We start from the raw sequence: 21,563 nt of genomic DNA, 5'->3' as shown, positions 1-21,563 counted from the left end.
ATTACGTCCCTGGGTGGGATTGAACCACCAACCTTTTGGTTAATAGCCATACACACTAACTGATTGCACCACAGAGACACTGTGCAAAAGTACATACTGACAAAGGCTAATAAGCATTCATCTAAAACTTTTCCTAGAAAAACTTTAAAAAGTCAATAATCTGGAGAGTTTTTGTAAGATGTTTCTTCCATCAACCAACGAAGAAACACATTGGTACTTTCCCATGATGAGTGAGTGCTTTAGGATCTATTGCACTTACATGTGCAGCAGAGTACAGCAATGGAAGCATGCTGGGCACATAACCCAGAGGTAGGCAGATTGAAACTATCCTCTGCTATATGCATTTTTTTTTTGTTAATTTTAGTAATGAAAACTGGGATTGATATTTTTGCTTTTTTATTTTTACTTAAAGTACAATAACTTTTACCATTTTAATTTGTTTTAATAGTATATTGACAGTATAGTTTTCTTTAAAAAATCCACTTAATTTTCTTTACCCTATTATTAAAAGGGTAATTGACAAAAACAAACTACATTGTCACCAGAAGAGCAATACAAAATGTACAAGTGATATATTAAAATCATCTTTCCAGCTTGAATTTCAATGATGCATTGGGGCAACGATTTTGTGAGAAACATCTTCACCCTTAAATAAAGATTTTCTTAATTCCTTACCTGTGTGCTAATTAGATATCACCTTGTTTTCACATTAAACAGACTTCTACATGAGAAAGCAGCAAGGATGCAGTGGCGTTAATGTTTCCTGGTGTCAACCTGTATTATTTCAGTAGACATTGAAATGAGGATGCATCTTGCTGCCTTTCCAATGAAGCAAGTTTAATTTAGTAATAGGTGAAAAACCATCCCTACAAAGGTGTTAATCAGAGACTTGGCTTTGTGGACACTTTTCAGAGAACAAATTTGTTAGCATAAAAATAAAGCCAGAAAATGAAGAGCTGTTTAATCACTCAATTGGATTTTTTTTGCCAGCATATTTCTTTATCTCTGCAACCCACTGCTAAATTGTGCTTCCTAGCTGTTTTTATAAAATCAATGAATCAAATCTAACTCTGATTACATCAGAGAAGGCCAGGTACCCTACACCATAACAGGGGGTTTGAAATTTTGACTTGTCTACTTAAAGATCACCAAAATCTGATAACAAGGTCAATTACGTCCCTGGGTGGGATTGAACCACCAACCTTTTGATTAGTAGCCGGACACACTAACCGATTGCGCCACAGAGACACTTTGCAAAAATTACATACTGACAAAGGCTAATAAGCATACATCTAGAACGTTTCCTAGAAAAACTTTAAAAAGTCAATAATCTGGAGAGTTTTTGTAAGATGTTTCTTCCATCAACCAACGAAGAAACACATTGGTACTTTCCCATGATGACTGAGTGCTTCAGGATCTCTTGCACTTACATGTGCAGCAAAGTACTGCAATGGAAGCATGCTGGGCCCATAACCCAGAGGTAGGCAGATTAAAACTATCCTCTGCTATATGCATTTTTTTTGTTAATTAAAGTAATCCAAAACTGGGATTGATATTTTTGCTCTTTTATTTCTCATTAAAGTACAATAACTTTTACCATTTTAATTTGTTTGAATAGTATATTGACAGTATAGTTTTCTTTCAAAAATCCACTTAATTTTCTTTACCCTATTATTAAAATGGTAATTGACAAAAACAAACTACATTGTCACCAGAAGAGCAATACAAAATGTACAAGTGATATATTAAAATCATCTTTCCAGCTTGAATTTCAATGATGCATTGGGGCAACGATTTTGTGAGAAACATCTTCACCCTTAAATAAAGATTTTCTTAATTCCTTACCTGTGTGCTAATTAGATATCACCTTGTTTTCACATTAAACAGACTTCCACATGAGAAAGCAGCAAGGATGCAGTGGCGTTAATGTTTCCTGGTGTCAACCTGTATTATTTCAGTAGAAATTGAAATGAGGATGCATCTTGCTGCCTTTCCAATGAAGCAAGTTTAATTTAGTAATAGGTGAAAAACCATCCCTACAAAGGTGTTAATCAGAGACTTGGCTTTGTGGACACTTTTCAGAGAACAAATTTGTTAGCATAAAAATAAAGCCAGAAAATGAAGAGCTGTTTAATCACTCAATTGGATTTTTTTTGCCAGCATATTTCTTTTTCTCTGCAACCCACTGCTAAATTGTGTTTCCTAGCTGTTTTTTATAAAATCACTGAATCAAATCTAACTCTGATTACATCAGAGAAGGCCAGGTACCCTACACCATAACAGGGGGTTTGAAATTTTGACTTGTCTACTTAAAGATCACCAAAATCTGATAACAATGTCAATTACGTCCCTGGTTGGGATTGAACCACCAACCTTTTGGTTAGTAGCCGGACACACTAACCGATTGCGCCACAGAGACACTTTGCAAAAAGTACATACTGACAAAGTCTAATAAGCATACATCTAGAACGTTTCCAAGAAAAACTTTAAAAAGTCAATAATCTGGAGAGTTTTTGTAAGATGTTTCTTCCATCAACCAATGAAGAAACACATTGGTACTTTCCCATGATGAGTGAGTGCTTCAGGATCTCTTGCACTTACATGTGCAGCAGAGTACTGCAATGGAAGCATACAGGGCCCATAACCCAGAGGTAGGCAGATTGAAACTATCCTTTGCTATATGCATTTTTTTTGTTAATTTAAGTAATCAAAACTGGGATTGATATTTTTGCTCTTTTATTTTTACTTAAAGTACAATAACTTTTACCATTTTAATTTGTTTTAATAGTATATTGACAGTATAGTTTTCTTTAAAAAATCCACTTAATTTTCTTTACCCTATTATTAAAAGGGTAATTGACAAAAACAAACTACATTGTCACCAGAAGAGCAATACAAAATGTACAAGTGATATATTAAAATCATCTTTCCAGCTTGAATTTCAATGATGCATTGGGGCAACGATTTTGTGAGAAACATCTTCACCCTTAAATAAAGATTTTCTTAATTCCTTACCTGTGTGCTAATTAGATATCACCTTGTTTTCACATTAAACAGACTTCTACATGAGAAAGCAGCAAGGATGCAGTGGCGTTAATGTTTCCTGGTGTCAACCTGTATTATTTCAGTAGACATTGAAATGAGGATGCATCTTGCTGCCTTTCCAATGAAGCAAGTTTAATTTAGTAATAGGTGAAAAACCATCCCTACAAAGGTGTTAATCAGAGACTTGGCTTTGTGGACACTTTTCAGAGAACAAATTTGTTAGCATAAAAATAAAGCCAGAAAATGAAGAGCTGTTTAATCACTCAATTGGATTTTTTTTGCCAGCATATTTCTTTTTCTCTGCAACCCACTGCTAAATTGTGCTTCCTAGCTGTTTTTATAAAATCAATGAATCAAATCTAACTCTGATTACATCAGAGAAGGCCAGGTACCCTACACCATAACAGGGGGTTTGAAATTTTGACTTGTCTACTTAAAGATCACCAAAATCTGATAACAAGGTCAATTACATCCCTGGTTGGGATTGAACCACCAACCTTTTGGTTAGTAGCCAGACACACTAACCGATTGCGCCACAGAGACACTTTGCGAAAAGTACATACTGACAAAGTCTAATAAGCATACATCTAGAACGTTTCCTAGAAAAACTTTAAAAAGTCAATAATCTGGAGAGTTTTTGTAAGATGTTTCTTCCATCAACCAACGAAGAAACACATTGGTACTTTCCCATGATGAGTGAGTGCTTCAGGATCTCTTGCACTTACATGTGCAGCAGAGTACTGCAATGGAAGCATGCTGGGCCCATAACCCAGAGGTAGGCAGATTGAAACTATCCTTTGCTATATGCATTTTTTTTTGTTAATTTAAGTAATCAAAACTGGGATTGATATTTTTGCTCTTTTATTTTTACTTAAAGTACAATAACTTTTACCATTTTAATTTGTTTTAATAGTATATTGACAGTATAGTTTTCTTTAAAAAATCCAATTAATTTTCTTTACCCTATTATTAAAAGGGTAATTGACAAAAACAAACTACATTGTCACCAGAAGAGCAATACAAAATGTACAAGTGATATATTAAAATCATCTTTCCAGCTTGAATTTCAATGATGCATTGGGGCAACAATTTTGTGAGAAACATCTTCACCCTTAAATAAAGATTTTCTTAATTACTAACCTGTGTGCTAATTAGATATCACCTTGTTTTCACATTAAACAGACTTCTACATGAGAAAGCAGCAAGGATGCAGTGGCGTTAATGTTTCCTGGTGTCAACCTGTATTATTTCAGTAGACATTGAAATGAGGATGCATCTTGCTGCCTTTCCAATGAAGCAAGTTTAATTTAGTAATAGGTTAAAAACCATCCCTACAAAGGTGTTAATCAGAGACTTGGCTTTGTGGACACTTTTCAAAGAACAAATTTGTTAGCATAAAAATAAAGCCAGAAAATGAAGAGCTGTTTAATCACTCAATTGGATTTTTTTTGCCAGCATATTTCTTTTTCTCTGCAACCCACTGCTAAATTGTGCTTCCTAGCTGTTTTTATTAAATCACTGAATCAAATCTAACTCTGATTACATCAGAGAAGGCCAGGTACCCTACACCATAACGGGGGGTTTGAAATTTTGACTTGTCTACTTAAAGATCACCAAAATCTGATAACAAGGTCAATTACGTCCCTGGGTGGGATTGAACCACCAACCTTTCGGTTAGTAGCTAGACACACTAACCGATTGCGCCACTGAGACACTTTGTAAAAAGTACATACTGACAAAGGCTAATAAGCATACATCTGGAACGTTTCCTAGAAAAACTTTAAAAAGTCAATAATCTGGAGAGTTTTTGTAAGATGTTTCTTCCATCAACCAACGAAGAAACACATTGGTACTTTCCCATGATGAGTGAGTGCTTCAGGATCTCTTGCACTTACATGTGCAGCAGAGTACTGCAATGGAAGCATGCTGGGCCCATAACCCAGAGGTAGGCAGATTGAAACTATCCTTTGCTATATGCATTTTTTTTTTTGTTAATTTAAGTAATCAAAACTGGGATTGATATTTTTGCTCTTTTATTTTTACTTAAAGTACAATAACTTTTACCATTTTAATTTGTTTTAATAGTATATTGACAGTATAGTTTTCCTTAAAAAAATCCACTTAATTTTCTTTACCCTATTATTAAAAGGGTAATTGACAAAAACAAACTACATTGTCACCAGAAGAGCAATACAAAATGTACAAGTGATATATTAAAATCATCTTTCCAGCTTGAATTTCAATGATGCATTGGGGCAACGATTTTGTGAGAAACATCTTCACCCTTAAATAAAGATTTTCTTAATTCCTTACCTGTGTGCTAATTAGATATCACCTTGTTTTCACATTAAACAGACTTCTACATGAGAAAGCAGCAAGGATGCTGTGGCGTTAATGTTTCCTGGTGTCAACCTGTATTATTTCAGTAGACATTGAAATGAGGATGCATCTTGCTGCCTTTCCAATGAAGCAAGTTTAATTTAGTAATAGGTGAAAAACCATCCCTACAAAGGTGTTAATCAGAGACTTGGCTTTGTGGACACTTTTCAGAGAACAAATTTGTTAGCATAAAAATAAAGCCAGAAAATGAAGAGCTGTTTCATCACTCAATTGGATTTTTTTTGACAGCATATTTCTTTTTCTCTGCAACCCACTGCTAAATTGTGCTTCCTAGCTGTTTTTATAAAATCAATGAATCAAATCTAACTCTGATTACATCAGAGAAGGCCAGGTACCCTACACCATAACAGGGGGTTTGAAATTTTGACTTGTCTACTTAAAGATCACCAAAATCTGATAACAATGTCAATTACGTCCCTGGTTGGGATTGAACCACCAACCTTTTGGTTAGTAGCCAGACACACTAACCGATTGCGCCACAGAGACACTTTACAAAAAGTACATACTGATAAAGTCTAATAAGCATACATCTAGAACGTTTGCTAGAAAAACTTTAAAAAGTCAATAATCTGGAGAGTTTTTGTAAGATGTTTCTTCCATCAACCAATGAAGAAACACATTGGTACTTTCCCATGATGAGTGAGTGATTCAGGATCTCTTGCACTTACATGTGCAGCAGAGTACTGCAATGGAAGCATACAGGGCCCATAACCCAGAGGTAGGCAGATTGAAACTATCCTTTGCTATATGCATTTTTTTTGTTAATTTAAGTAATCAAAACTGGGATTGATATTTTTGCTCTTTTATTTTTACTTAAAGTACAATAACTTTTACCATTTTAATTTGTTTTAATAGTATATTGACAGTATAGTTTTCTTTAAAAAATCCACTTAATTTTCTTTACCCTATTATTAAAAGGGTAATTGACAAAAACAAACTACATTGTCACCAGAAGAGCAATACAAAATGTACAAGTGATATATTAAAATCATCTTTCCAGCTTGAATTTCAATGATGCATTGGGGCAACGATTTTGTGAGAAACATCTTCACCCTTAAATAAAGATTTTCTTAATTCCTTACCTGTGTGCTAATTAGATATCACCTTGTTTTCACATTAAACAGACTTCTACATGAGAAAGCAGCAAGGATGCAGTGGCGTTAATGTTTCCTGGTGTCAACCTGTATTATTTCAGTAGACATTGAAATGAGGATGCATCTTGCTGCCTTTCCAATGAAGCAAGTTTAATTTAGTAATAGGTGAAAAACCATCCCTACAAAGGTGTTAATCAGAGACTTGGCTTTGTGGACACTTTTCAGAGAACAAATTTGTTAGCATAAAAATAAAGCCAGAAAATGAAGAGCTGTTTAATCACTCAATTGGATTTTTTTTGCCAGCATATTTCTTTTTCTCTGCAACCCACTGCTAAATTGTGCTTCCTAGCTGTTTTTATTAAATCACTGAATCAAATCTAACTCTGATTACATCAGAAAAGGCCAGGTACCCTACACCATAACAGGGGGTTTGAAATTTTGACTTGTCTACTTAAAGATCACCAAAATCTGATAACAAGGTCAATTACGTCCCTGGGTGGGATTGAACCACCAACGTTTTGGTTAGTAGCCGGATACACTAACCGATTGCGCCACAGAGACACTTCGCTAAAAATGCGTTTTGACAAAGGCTAATAAGCATACATCTAGAACGTTTCCTAGAAAAACTTTAAAAAGTCAATAATCTGGAGAGTTTTTGTAAAATGTTTCTTCCATCAACCAGCGAAGAAACACATTGGTACTTTCCCATGATGAGTGAGTGCTTCAGGATCTCTTGCACTTACATGTGCAGCAGAGTACTGCAATGGAAGCATGCTGGGCCCATAACCCAGAGGTAGGCAGATTGAAACTATCCTTTGCTATATGCATTTTTTTTGTTAATTTAAGTAATCAAAACTGGGATTGATATTTTTGCTCTTTTATTTTTACTTGAAGTACAATAACTTTTACCATTTTAATTTGTTTGAATAGTATATTGACAGTATAGTTTTCTTTAAAAAATCCACTTAATTTTCTTTACCCTATTATTAAAAGGGTAATTGACAAAAACAAACTACATTGTCACCAGAAGAGCAATACAAAATGTACAAGTGATATATTAAAATCATCTTTCCAGCTTGAATTTCAATGATGCATTGGGGCAACAATTTTGTGAGAAACATCTTCACCCTTAAATAAAGATTTTCTTAATTCCTAACCTGTGTGCTAATTAGATATCACCTTGTTTTCACATTAAACAGACTTCTACATGAGAAAGAAGCAAGGATGCAGTGGCGTTAATGTTTCCTGGTGTCAACCTGTATTATTTCAGTAGACATTGAAATGAGGATGCATCTTGCTGCCTTTCCAATGAAGCAAGTTTAATTTAGTAATAGGTGAAAAACCATCCCTACAAAGGTGTTAATCAGAGACTTGGCTTTGTGGACACTTTTCAGAGAACAAATTTGTTAGCATAAAAATAAAGCCAGAAAATGAAGAGCTGTTTAATCACTCAATTGGATTTTTTTGCCAGCATATTTCTTTTTCTCTGCAACCCACTGCTAAATTGTGCTTCCTAGCTGTTTTTATAAAATCACTGAATCAAATCTAACTCTGATTACATCAGAGAAGGCCAGGTACCCTACACCATAAGAGGGGGTTTGAAATTTTGACTTGTCTACTTAAATATCACCAAAACCTGATCACAAGGTCAATTATGTCCCTGGGTGGGATTGAACCACCAACCTTTTGGTTAGTAGCCAGACACACTAACCGATTGCGCCACAGAGACACTTTGCAAAAAGTACATACTGACAAAGGCTAATAAGCATTCATCTAGAACGTTTCCTAGAAAAACTTTAAAAAGTCAATAATCTGGAGAGTTTTTGTAAGAATTTTCTTATATCAACCAACGAAGAAACACATTGGTACTTTCCCATGATGAGTGAGTGCTTCAGGATCTCTTGCACTTACATGTGCAGCAGAGTACTGCAATGGAAGCATGCTGGGCCCATTACCCAGAGGTAGGCAGATTGAAACTATCCTCTGCTATATGCATTTTTTTTTGTTAATTAAAGTAATCCAAAACTGGGATTGATATGTTAGCTATTTTATGTTTACTTAAAGTACAATAACTTTTACCATTTTAATTTTTTTAATAGTATATTGACAGTATTGTTTTCTTTCAAAAATCCACTTAATTTTCTTTACCCTATTATTAAAATGGTAATTGACAAAAACAAACTACATTGTCACCAGAAGAGCAATACAAAATGTACAAGTGATATATTAAAATCATCTTTCCAGCTTGAATTTCAATGATGCATTGGGGCAACGATTTTGTGAGAAACATCTTCACCCTTAAATAAAGATTTTCTTAATTCCTTACCTGTGTGCTAATTAGATATCACCTTGTTTTCACATTAAACAGACTTCTACATGAGAAAGCAGCAAGGATGCAGTGGCGTTAATGTTTCCTGGTGTCAACCTGTATTATTTCAGTAGATATTGAAATGAGGATGCATCTTGCTGCCTTTCCAATGAAGCAAGTTTAATTTAGTAATAGGTGAAAAACCATCCCTACAAAGGTGTTAATCAGAGACTTGGCTTTGTGGACACTTTTCAGAGAACAAATTTGTTAGCATAAAAATAAAGGCAGAAAATGAAGAGCTGTTTAATCACTCAATTGGATTTTTCTGCCAGCATATTTCTTTTTCTCTGCAACCCACTGCTAAATTGTGCTTCCTAGCTATTTTTATAAAATCACTGAATCAAATCTAACTCTGATTACATCAGAGAAGGCCAGGTACCCTACACCATAAGAGGGGATTTGAAATTTTGACTTGTCTACTTAAAGATCACCAAAATCTGATAACAAGGTCAATTACGTCCCTGGGTGGGATTGAGCCACCAACCTTTTGGTTTATAGCCATACACACTAACTGATTGCGCCACAGAGACACTTTGCAAAAGTACATACTGACAAAGGCTAATAAGCATTCATCTAAAACGTTTCCTAGAAAAACTTTAAAAAGTCAATAATCTGGAGAGTTTTTGTAAGATGTTTCTTCCATCAACCAATGAAGAAACACATTGGTACTTTCCCATGATGAGTGAGTGCTTCAGGATCTATTACACTTACATGTGCAGCAGAGTACAGCAATGGAAGCATGCTGGGCACATAACCCAGAGGTAGGCAGATTGAAACTATCCTCTGCTATATGCATTTTTTTTTGTTAAAGTAATCCAAAACTGGGATTGATATGTTGGCTCTTTTATTTTTACTTACAGTACAATAACTTTTACCATTTTAATTTGTTTTAATAGTATATTGACAGTATTGTTTTCTTTCAAAAATCCACTTAATTTTCATTACCCTATTATTAAAATGGTAATTGACAAAAACAAACTACATTGTCACCAGAAGAGCAATACAAAATGTACAAGTGATATATTAAAATCATCTTTCCAGCTTGAATTTCAATGATGCATTGGGGCAACGATTTTGTGAGAAACATTTTCACCCTTAAATAAAGATTTTCTTAATTCCTTACCTGTGTGCTAATTAGATATCACCTTGTTTTCACATTAAACAGACTTCCACATGAGAAAGCAGCAAGGATGCAGTGGCGTTAATGTTTCCTGGTGTCAACCTGTATTATTTCAGTAGACATTGAAATGAGGATGCATCTTGCTGCCTTTCCAATGAAGCAAGTTTAATTTAGTAATAGGTTAAAAACCATCCTTACAAAGGTGTTAATCAGAGACTTGGCTTTGTGGACACTTTTCAGAGAACAAATTTGTTAGCATAAAAATAAAGCCAGAAAATTAAGAGCTGTTTAATCACTCAATTTGATTTTTTTTGCCAGCATATTTCTTTTTCTCTGCAACCCACTGCTAAATTGTGCTTCCTAGCTGTTTTTATAAAATCACTGAATCAAATCTAACTCTGATTACATCAGAGAAGGCCAGGTACCCTACACCAGAACAGGGGGATTTGAAATTTTGACTTGTCTACTTAAAGATCACCAAAATCTGATAACAAGGTCAATTACGTCCCTGGGTGGGATTGAACCACCAACCTTTTGGTTAATCGCCGTGCACACTAAATGATTGCGCCACAGAGACACTTTGCAAACGTCCATACTGACAAAGGCTAATAAGCATTCATCTAAAACGTTTCCTAGAAAAACTTTAAAAAGTCAATAATCTGGAGAGTTTTTGTAAGATGTTTCTTCCATCAACCAACGAAGAAACACATTGGTACTTTCCCATGATGAGTGAGTGCTTCAGGATCTCTTGCACTTACATGTGCAGCAGAGTACAGCAATGGAAGCATGCTGGGCCCATAACCCAGCGGTAGGCAGATTGAAACTATCCTCTGCTATATGCATTTTTTTTTTGTTAATTAAAGTAATCCAAAACTGGGATTGATATTTTGGCTCTTTTATTTTCACTTAAAGTACAATAACTTTTACCATTTTAATTTGTTTTAATAGTATATTGACAGTATTGTTTTCTTTAAAAAAATCCACTTAATTTTCTTTACCCTATTATTAAAAGGGTAATTGACAAAAACAAACTACATTGTCACCAGAAGAGCAATACAAAATGTACAAGTGATATATTAAAATCATCTTTCCAGCTTGAATTTCAATGATGCATTGGGGCAACAATTTTGTGAGAAACATCTTCACCCTTAAATAAAGATTTTCTTAATTCCTAACCTGTGTGCTAATTAGATATCACCTTGTTTTCACATTAAACAGACTTCTACATGAGAAAGCAGCAAGGATGCAGTGGCGTTAATGTTTCCTGGTGTCAACCTGTATTATTTCAGTAGACATTGAAATGAGGATGCATCTTGCTGCCTTTCCAATGAAGCAAGTTTAATTTAGTAATAGGTGAAAAACCATCCCTACAAAGGTGTTAATCAGAGACTTGGCTTTGTGGACACTTTTCAGAGAACAAATTTGTTAGCATAAAAATAAAGCCAGAAAATGAAGAGCTGTTTAATCACTCAATTGGATTTTTTTGCCAGCATATTTTTTTTCTCTGCAACCCACTGCTAAATTGTGCTTCCTAGCTGTTTTTATAAAATCACTGAATCAAATCTAACTCTGATTACATCAGAGAAGGCCAGGTACCCTACACCATAAGAGGGGGTTTGAAATTTTGACTTGTCTACTTAAATATCACCAAAACCTGATCACAAGGTCAATTATGTCCCTGGGTGGGATTGAACCACCAACCTTTTGGTTAGTAGCCAGACACACTAACCGATTGCGCCACAGAGACACTTTGCAAAAAGTACATACTGACAAAGGCTAATAAGCATTAATCTAGAACGTTTCCTAGAAAAACTTTAAAAAGTCAACAATCTGGAGAGTTTTTGTAAGAATTTTCTTAAATCAACCAACGAAGAAACACATTGGTACTTTCCCATGATGAGTGAGTGCTTCAGGATCTCTTGCACTTACATGTGCAGCAGAGTACTGCAATGGAAGCATGCTGGGCCCATTACCCAGAGGTAGGCAGATTGAAACTATCCTCTGCTATATGCATTTTTTTTGTTAATTAAAGTAATCCAAAACTGGGATTGATATGTTAGCTATTTTATGTTTACTTAAAGTACAATAACTTTTACCATTTTAATTTGTTTTAATAGTATATTGACAGTATTGTTTTCTTTCAAAAATCCACTTAATTTTCTTTACCCTATTATTAAAATGGTAATTGACAAAAACAAACTACATTGTCACCAGAAGAGCAATACAAAATGTACAAGTGATATATTAAAATCATCTTTCCAGCTTGAATTTCAATGATGCATTGGGGCAACGATTTTGTGAGAAACATCTTCACCCTTAAATAAAGATTTTCTTAATTCCTTACCTGTGTGCTAATTAGATATCACCTTGTTTTCACATTAAACAGACTTCTACATGAGAAAGCAGCAAGGATGCAGTGGCGTTAATGTTTCCTGGTGTCAACCTGTATTATTTCAGTAGACATTGAAATGAGGATGCATCTTGCTGCCTTTCCAATGAAGCAAGTTTAATTTAGTAATAGGTGAAAAACCATCCCTACAAAGGTGTTAATCAGAGACTTGGCTTTGTGGACACTTTTCAGAGAACAAATTTGTTAGCATAAAAATAAAGGCAGAAAATGAAGAGCTGTTTAATCACTCAATTGGATTTTTCTGCCAGCATATTTCTTTTTCTCTGCAACCCACTGCTAAATTGTGCTTCCTAGCTGTTTTTATAAAATCACTGAATCAAATCTAACTCTGATTACATCAGAGAAGGCCAGGTACCCTACACCATAAGAGGGGATTTGAAATTTTGACTTGTCTACTTAAATATCACCAAAATCTGATAACAAGGTCAATTACGTCCCTGGGTGGGATTGAGCCTCCAACCTTTTGGTTTATAGCCGTACACACTAACTGATTGCGCCACAGAGACACTTTGCAAAAGTACATACTGACAAAGGCTAATAAGCATTCATCTAAAACGTTTCCTAGAAAAACTTTAAAAAGTCAATAATCTGGAGAGTTTTTGTAAGATGTTTCTTCCATCCACCAACGAAGAAACACATTGGTACTTTCCCATGATGAGTGAGTGCTTCAGGATCTCTTGCACTTACATGTGCAGCAGAGTACTGCAATGGAAGCATGCTGGGCCCATAACCCAGAGGTAGGAAGATTAAAACTATCCTCTGCTATATGCATTTTTTTTGTTAAAGTAATCCAAAACTGGGATTGATATTTTTGCTCTTTTATTTTTCATTAAAGTACAATAACTTTTACCATTTTAATTTGTTTTAATAGTATATTGAAAGTATTGTTTTCTTTTAAAAATCCACTTAATTTTCTTTACCCTATTATTAAAATGGTAATTGACAAAAACAAACTACATTGTCACCAGAAGAGCAATACAAAATGTATAAGTGATATATTAAAATCATCTTTCCTGCTTGAATTTCAATGATGCATTGGGGCAACGATTTTGTGAGAAACATTTTCACCCTTAAATAAAGATTTTCTTAATTCCTTACCTGTGTGCTAATTAGATATCACCTTGTTTTCACATTAAACAGACTTCCACATGAGAAAGCAGCAAGGATGCAGTGGCGTTAATGTTTCCTGGTGTCAACCTGTATTATTTCAGTAGACATTGAAATGAGGATGCATCTTGCTGCCTTTCCAATGAAGCAAGTTTAATTTAGTAATAGGTGAAAAACCATCCCTACAAAGGTGTTAATCAGAGACTTGGCTTTGTGGACACTTTTCAGAGAACAAATTTGTTAGCATAAAAATAAAGCCAGAAAATGAAGAGCTGTTTAATCACTCAATTGGATTTTTTTGCCAGCATATTTATTTTTCTCTGCAACCCACTGCTAAATTGTGCTTCCTAGCTGTTTTTATAAAATCACTGAATCAAATCTAACTCTGATTACATCAGAGAAGGCCAGGTACCCTACACCATAAGAGAGGGTTTGAAATTTTGACTTGTCTACTTAAAGATCACCAAAATCTGATAACAAGGTCAATTACGTCCCTGGGTGGGATTGAACCACCAACCTTTTGGTTAATAGCCATACACACTAACTGATTGCGCTACAGAGACACTTTGCAAAAGTACATACTGGCAAAGGCTAATAAGCATTCATCTAAAACGTTTCCTAGAAAAACTTTAAAAAGTCAATAATCTGGAGAGTTTTTGTAAGATGTTTCTTCCATCAACCAATGAAGAAACACATTGGTACTTTCCCATGATGAGTGAGTGCTTCAGGATCTATTACACTTACATGTGCAGCAGAGTACAGCAATGGAAGCATGCTGGGCACATAACCCAGAGGTAGGCAGATTGAAACTATCCTCTGCTATATGCATTTTTTTTTGTTAAAGTAATCCAAAACTGGGATTGATATGTTGGCTCTTTTATTTTTACTTACAGTACAATAACTTTTACCATTTTAATTTGTTTTAATAGTATATTGACAGTATTGTTTTCTTTCAAAAATCCACTTAATTTTCATTACCCTATTATTAAAATGATAATTGACAAAAACAAACTACATTGTCACCAGAAGAGCGATACAAAATGTACAAGTGATATATTAAAATCTTCTTTCCAGCTTGAATTTCAATGATGCATTGGGGCAACGATTTTGTGAGAAACATTTTCACCCTTAAATAAAGATTTTCTTAATTCCTTACCTGTGTGCTAATTAGATATCACCTTGTTTTCACATTAAATAGACTTCTACATGAGAAAGCAGCAAGGATGCAGTGGCGTTAATGTTTCCTGGTGTCAACCTGTATTATTTCAGTAGACATTGAAATGAGGATGCATCTTGCTGCCTTTCCAATGAAGCAAGTTTAATTTAGTAATAGGTTAAAAACCATCCTTACAAAGGTGTTAATCAGAGACTTGGCTTTGTGGACACTTTTCAGAGAACAAATTTGTTAGCATAAAAATAAAGCCAGAAAATTAAGAGCTGTTTAATCACTCAATTTGATTTTTTTTGCCAGCATATTTCTTTTTCTCTGCAACCCACTGCTAAATTGTGCTTCCTAGCTGTTTTTATAAAATCACTGAATCAAATCTATCTCTGATTACATCAGAGAAGGCCAGGTACCCTACACCAGAACAGGGGGATTTGAAATTTTGACTTGTCTACTTAAAGATCACCAAAATCTGATAACAAGGTCAATTACGTCCCTGGGTGGGATTGAACCACCAACCTTTTGGTTAATAGCCGTGCACACTAAATGATTGCGCCACAGAGACACTTTGCAAAAGTCCATACTGACAAAGGCTAATAAGCATTAATCTAAAACGTTTCCTAGAAAAACTTTAAAAAGTCAATAATCTGGAGAGTTTTTGTAAGATGTTTCTTCAATCAACCAACGAAGAAACACATTGGTACTTTCCCATGATGAGTGAGTGCTTCAGGATCTCTTGCACTTACATGTGCAGCAGAGTACAGCAATGGAAGCATGCTGGGCCCATAACCCAGCGGTAGGCAGATTGAAACTATCCTCTGCTATATGCATTTTTTTTTTGTTAATTAAAGTAATCCAAAACTGGGATTGATATTTTGGCTCTTTTATTTTCACTTAAAGTACAATAACTTTTACCATTTTAATTTGTTTTAATAGTATATTGACAGTATTGTTTTCTTTCAAAAATCCACTTAATTTTCTTAACCCTATTATTAAAATGGTAATTGACAAAAACAAACTACATTGTCACCAGAAGAGCAATACAAAATGTACAAGTGATATATTAAAATCATCTTTCCAGCTTGAATTTCAATGATGCATTGGGGCAACGATTTTGTGAGAAACATCTTCACCCTTAAATAAAGATTTTCTTAATTCCTTACCTGTGTGCTAATTAGATATCACCTTGTTTTCACATTAAACAGACTTCCACATGAGAAAGCAGCAAGGATGCAGTGGCGTTAATGTTTCCTGGTGTCAACCTGTATTATTTCAGTAGACATTGAAATGAGGATGCATCTTGCTGCCTTTCCAATGAAGCGTTTAATTTAGTAATAGGTGAAAAACCATCCCTACAAAGGTGTTAATCAGAGACTTGGCTTTGTGGACACTTTTCAGAGAACAAATTTGTTAGCATAAAAATAAAGCCAGAAAATGAAGAGCTGTTTAATCACTCAATTGGATTTTTTTTTGCCAGCATATTTCTTTTTCTCTGCAACCCACTGCTAAATTGTGCTTCCTAGCTGTTTTTATTAAATCACTGAATCAAATCTAACTCTGATTACATCAGAAAAGGCCAGGTACCCTACACCATAACAGGGGGTTTGAAATTTTGACTTGTCTACTTAAAGATCACCAAAATCTGATAACAAGGTCAATTACGTCCCTGGGTGGGATTGAACCACCAACCTTTTGGTTAGTAGCCGGACACACTAACCGATTGCGCCACAGAGACACTTTGCAAAAAGTACATACTGACAAAGGCTAATAAGCATACATCTAGAACGTTTCCTAGAAAAACTTTAAAAAGTCAATAATCTGGAGAGTTTTTGTAAAATGTTTCTTCCATCAACCAACGAAGAAACACATTGGTACTTTCCAACGATGAGTGAGTGCTTCAGGATCTCTTGCACTTACATGTGCAGCAGAGTACTGCAATGGAAGCATACAGGGCCCATAACCCAGCGGTAGGCAGATTGAAACTATCCTTTGCTATATGCATTTTTTTTGTTAATTTAAGTAATCAAAACTGGGATTGATATTTTTGCTCTTTTATTTTTACTTGAAGTACAATAATTTTTACCATTTTAATTTGTTTAAATCCACTTAATTTTCTTTACCCTATTATTAAAAGGGTAATTGACAAAAACAAACTACATTGTCACCAGAAGAGCAATACAAAATGTACACGTGATATATTAAAATCATCTTTCCAGCTTGAATTTCAATGATGCATTGGGGCAACGATTTTGTGAGAAACATCTTCACCCTTAAATAAAGATTTTCTCAATTCCTTACCTGTGTGCTAATTAGATATCACCTTGTTTTCACATTAAACAGACTTCCACATGAGAAAGCAGCAAGGATGCAGTGGCGTTAATGTTTCCTGGTGTCAACCTGTATTATTTCAGTAGACATTGAAATGAGGATGCATCTTGCTGCCTTTCCAATGAAGCGTTTAATTTAGTAATAGGTGAAAAACCATCCCTACAAAGGTGTTAATCAGAGACTTGACTTTGTGGACACTTTTCAGAGAACAAATTTGTTAGCATAAAAATAAAGCCAGAAAATGAAGAGCTGTTTAATCACTCAATTGGATTTTTTTTGCCAGCATATTTCTTTTTCTCTGCAACCCACTGCTAAATTGTGCTTCCTAGCTGTTTTTATTAAATCACTGAATCAAATCTAACTCTGATTACATCAGAAAAGGCCAGGTACCCTACACCATAACAGGGGGTTTGAAATTTTGACTTGTCTACTTAAAGATCACCAAAATCTGATAAGAAGGTCAATTACGTCCCTGGGTGGGATTGAACCACCAACCTTTTGGTTAGTAGCTGGACACACTAACCGATTGCGCCACAGAGACACTTCACAAAAAGTGCATACTGACAAAGGCTAATAAGCATACATCTAGAACGTTTCCTAGAAAAACTTTAAAAAGTCAATAATCTGGAGAGTTTTTGTAAAATGTTTCTTCCATCAACCAACAAAGAAACACATTGGTACTTTCCCATGATGAGTGAGTGCTTCAGGATCTCTTGCACTTACATGTGCAGCAGAGTACTGCAATGGAAGCATACAGGGCCCATAACCCAGAGGTAGGCAGATTGAAACTATCCTTTGCTATATGCATTTTTTTTGTTAATTTAAGTAATCAAAACTGGGATTGATATTTTTGCTCTTTTATTTTTACTTGAAGTACAATAATTTTTACCATTTTAATTTGTTTAAATCCACTTAATTTTCTTTACCCTATTATTAAAAGGGTAATTGACAAAAACAAACTACATTGTCACCAGAAGAGCAATACAAAATGTACAAGTGATATATTAAAATCATCTTTCCAGCTTGAATTTCAATGATGCATTGGGGCAACGATTTTGTGAGAAACATCTTCACCCTTAAATAAAGATTTTCTTAATTCCTTACCTGTGTGCTAATTAGATATCACCTTGTTTTCACATTAAACAGACTTCCACATGAGAAAGCAGCAAGGATACAGTGGTGTTAATGTTTCCTGGTGTCAACCTGTATTATTTCAGTAGACATTGAAATGAGGATGCATCTTGCTGCCTTTCCAATGAAGCAAGTTTAATTTAGTAATAGGTGAAAAACCATCCTTACAAAGGTGTTCATCAGAGACTTGGCTTTGTGGACACTTTTCAGAGAACAAATTTGTTAGCATAAAAATAAAGCCAGAAAATGAAGAGCTGTTTAATCACTCAATTGGATTTTTTTTGCCAGCATATTTCTTTTTCTCTGCAACCCACTGCTAAATTGTGCTTCCTAGCTGTTTTTATAAAATCACTGAATCAAATCTAACTCTGATTACATCAGAGAAGGCCAGGTACCCTACACCAGAACAGGGGTTTTGAAATTTTGACTTGTCTACTTAAAGATCACCAAAATCTGATAACAAGGTCAATTACGTCCCTGGGTGGGATTGAACCACGAACCTTTTGGTTAATAGCCGTGCACACTAACTGATTGCGCCACAGAGACACTTTGCAAAAGTCCATACTGACAAAGGCTAATAAGCATTCATCTAAAACGTTTCCTAGAAAAACTTTAAAAAGTCAATAATCTGGAGAGTTTTTGTAAGATGTTTCTTCCATCAACCAACGAAGAAACACATTGGTACTTTCCCATGATGAGTGAGTGCTTCAGGATCTCTTGCACTTACATGTGCAGCAGAGTACAGCAATGGAAGCATGCTGGGCCCATAACCCAGCGGTAGGCAGATTGAAACTATCCTCTGCTATATGCATTTTTTTTTGTTAATTTAAGTAATCAAAACTGGGATTGATATGTTAGCTCTTTTATGTTTACTTAAAGTACAATAACTTTTACCATTTTAATTTGTTTTAATAGTATATTGACAGTATTGTTTTCTTTCAAAAATCCACTTAATTTTCTTTACCCTATTATTAAAATGGTAATTGACAAAAACAAACTACATTGTCACCAGTAGAGCAATACAAAATGTACAAGTGATATATTAAAATCATCTTTCCAGCTTGAATTTCAATGATGCATTGGGGCAACGATTTTGTGAGAAACATCTTCACCCTTAAATAAAGATTTTCTTAATTCCTTACCTGTGTGCTAATTAGATATCACCTTGTTTTCACATTAAACAGACTTCCACATGAGAAAGCAGCAAGGATACAGTGGTGTTAATGTTTCCTGGTGTCAACCTGTATTATTTCAGTAGAAATTGAAATGAGGATGCATCTTGCTGCCTTTCCAATGAAGCAAGTTTAATTTAGTAATAGGTGAAAAACCATCCCTACAAAGGTGTTAATGAGAGACTTGGCTTTGTGGACACTTTTCAGAGAACAAATTTGTTAGCATAAAAATAAAGCCAGAAAATGAAGAGCTGTTTAATCACTCAATTGGATTTTTTTTGCCAGCATATTTCTTTTTCTCTGCAACCCACTGCTAAATTGTGCTTCCTAGCTGTTTTTATAAAATCACTGAATCAATTCTAACTCTGATTACATCAGAGAAGGCCAGGTACCCTACACCATAACAGGGGGTTTGAAATTTTGACTTGTCTACTTAAAGATCACCAAAATCTGATAACAAGGTCAATTACGCCCCTGGTTGGAATTGAACCACCAACCTTTTGGTTAGTAGCCGGACACACTAACCGATTGCGCCACAGAGACACTTTGCAAAAAGTACATACTGACAAAGTCTAATAAGCATATATCTAGAACGTTTCCTAGAAAAACTTTAAAAAGTCAATAATCTGGAGAGTTTTTGTAAGATGTTTCTTCCATTAACCAATGAAGAAACACATTGGTACTTTCCCATGATGAGTGAGTGCTTCAGGATCTCTTGCACTTACATGTGCAGCAGAGTACTGCAATGGAAGCATGCTGGGCCCATTACCCAGAGGTAGGCAGATTGAAACTATCCTCTGCTATATGCATTTTTTTTGTTAATTAAAGTAATCCAAAACTGGGATTGATATGTTAGCTCTTTTATGTTTACTTAAAGTACAATAACTTTTACCATTTTAATTTGTTTTAATAGTATATTGACAGTATTGTTTTCTTTCAAAAATCCACTTAATTTTTTTACCCTATTATTAAAATGGTAATTGACAAAAACAAACTACATTGTCACCAGAAGAGCAATACAAAATGTACAAGTGATATATTAAAATCATCTTTCCAGCTTGAATTTCAATGATGCATTGGGGCAACGATTTTGTGAGAAACATCTTCACCCTTAAATAAAGATTTTCTTAATTCCTTACCTGTGTGCTAATTAGATATCACCTTGTTTTCACATTAAACAGACTTCCACATGAGAAAGCAGCAAGGATACAGTGGTGTTAATGTTTCCTGGTGTCAACCTGTATTATTTCAGTAGACATTGAAATGAGGATGCATCTTGCTGCCTTTCCAATGAAGCAAGTTTAATTTAGTAATAGGTGAAAAACCATCCTTACAAAGGTGTTCATCAGAGACTTGGCTTTGTGGACACTTTTCAGAGAACAAATTTGTTAGCATAAAAATAAAGCCAGAAAATGAAGAGCTGTTTAATCACTCAATTGGATTTTTTTGCCAGCATATTTTTTTTCTCTGCAACCCACTGCTAAATTGTGCTTCCTAGCTGTTTTTTATAAAATTACTTAATCAAATCCAACTCTGATTACATCAGAGAAGGCCAGGTACCCTACATCACAGGTTCTCAAACTCGGTCCTCAGGACCCTACACAGTGCATGTTTTGCAGGTAACCCAGCTGGAGTACAGGTGTATTAATTGCTCACTAACACATTTTAAAAGGCCCACAGGTGCAGCTAATTATTTCACTTGTGATTCTGTGAGGATACCTGCAAAACATGCACTGTGTGGGGTCCTGAGGACCGAGTTTGAGAACCTATGCCCTACATCATAAGAGGGGGTTTGATATTTTGACTTGTCTACTTAAAGATCACCAAAACATGATCACAAGGTCAATTACATCCCTGGGTGGGATTGAACCACCAACCTTTTGGTTAGTAGCCAAACACACTAACTGATTGCACCACAGAGACACTTTGCAAAAATGCATACTGACAAAGGCTAATAAGCATTCATCTAGAACGTTTCCTAGAAAAACTTTAAAAAGTCAATAATCTGGAGAGTTTTTGTAAGATGTTTCTTAGATCAACCAACGAAGAAACACATTGGTACTTTACCATGATGAGTGAGTGCTTCAGGATCTCTTGCACTTACATGTGCAGCAGAGTACTGCAATGGAAGCATGCTGGGCCCATAACCCAGAGGTAGGCAGATTGAAACTATCCTCTGCTATATGCATTTTTTTTTTATTAAAGTAATCCAAAACTGGGATT

The 21,563-nt window shown here is 35.0% G+C and overlaps 2 non-coding genes across 2 annotated transcripts; both read right to left on the bottom strand.

Annotated features, from left to right (window-relative positions):
- Positions 1-8,194: 8,194 nt before the first annotated feature.
- On the bottom strand, positions 8,195-8,268 carry TRNAS-ACU (transfer RNA serine (anticodon ACU)). Its single transcript has one exon. It is a non-coding gene; the product is annotated as a tRNA-Ser (tRNA).
- Positions 8,269-11,700: 3,432 nt separating this feature from the next.
- Positions 11,701-11,774, bottom strand: TRNAS-ACU (transfer RNA serine (anticodon ACU)). The gene has a single exon. It is a non-coding gene; the product is annotated as a tRNA-Ser (tRNA).
- Positions 11,775-21,563: the final 9,789 nt, after the last annotated feature.

Source organism: Pseudophryne corroboree, unplaced genomic scaffold (genome assembly GCF_028390025.1).
Source record: "Pseudophryne corroboree isolate aPseCor3 unplaced genomic scaffold, aPseCor3.hap2 scaffold_671, whole genome shotgun sequence".
NCBI lineage: Eukaryota > Metazoa > Chordata > Amphibia > Anura > Myobatrachidae > Pseudophryne > Pseudophryne corroboree.
This window is presented reverse-complemented; position numbering and strand designations above follow the sequence as displayed.